The sequence below is a fragment of the Myotis davidii genome, unplaced genomic scaffold (genome assembly GCF_000327345.1).
Source record: "Myotis davidii unplaced genomic scaffold, ASM32734v1 scaffold18, whole genome shotgun sequence".
Taxonomy (NCBI): Eukaryota; Metazoa; Chordata; class Mammalia; order Chiroptera; family Vespertilionidae; genus Myotis; species Myotis davidii.
Window position 1 is genome coordinate 1,380,240 of NW_006292696.1, and position 306 is coordinate 1,380,545.

The 306-nt window shown below is 62.1% G+C and overlaps 1 protein-coding gene across 1 annotated transcript in view; it reads right to left on the reverse strand.

Annotated features, from left to right (window-relative positions):
- PDGFRB (platelet derived growth factor receptor beta) overlaps window positions 1–306 on the reverse strand; it is a 37,380-nt gene that overhangs the window by 21,215 nt on the left and 15,859 nt on the right. The gene's annotated exons all lie outside the window — the stretch shown is intronic.

Sequence of the window (306 nt, forward strand, 5' to 3'; positions counted from 1 at the left end):
TGTCCAGGGGCCCGCCAGCTCTAACAGCCTGTCCTCCTGGTGACAGTTCCAATACCAGGCTCTTATCTGCCAGGACAAATATTTGGGAAAGTGTGATGAAAGGCCTGGAGGAGAAGGAGGGGGTAAGCCAGAACCCAGAGAACTCCCACAGGCCCACAAGCACAACAGGAAGTGGAGGTGGCTGTGGGAAGGGAAGCGGGGGAGTCAGGGCTGTGGAATGCGGGGGGAGTACCCCCACACCTGGCCCCCTACTCTCGGTCCTGAGCTGCACAGGGAGGCACAGGGGAGAGGGGCCGGGGGCTGGGG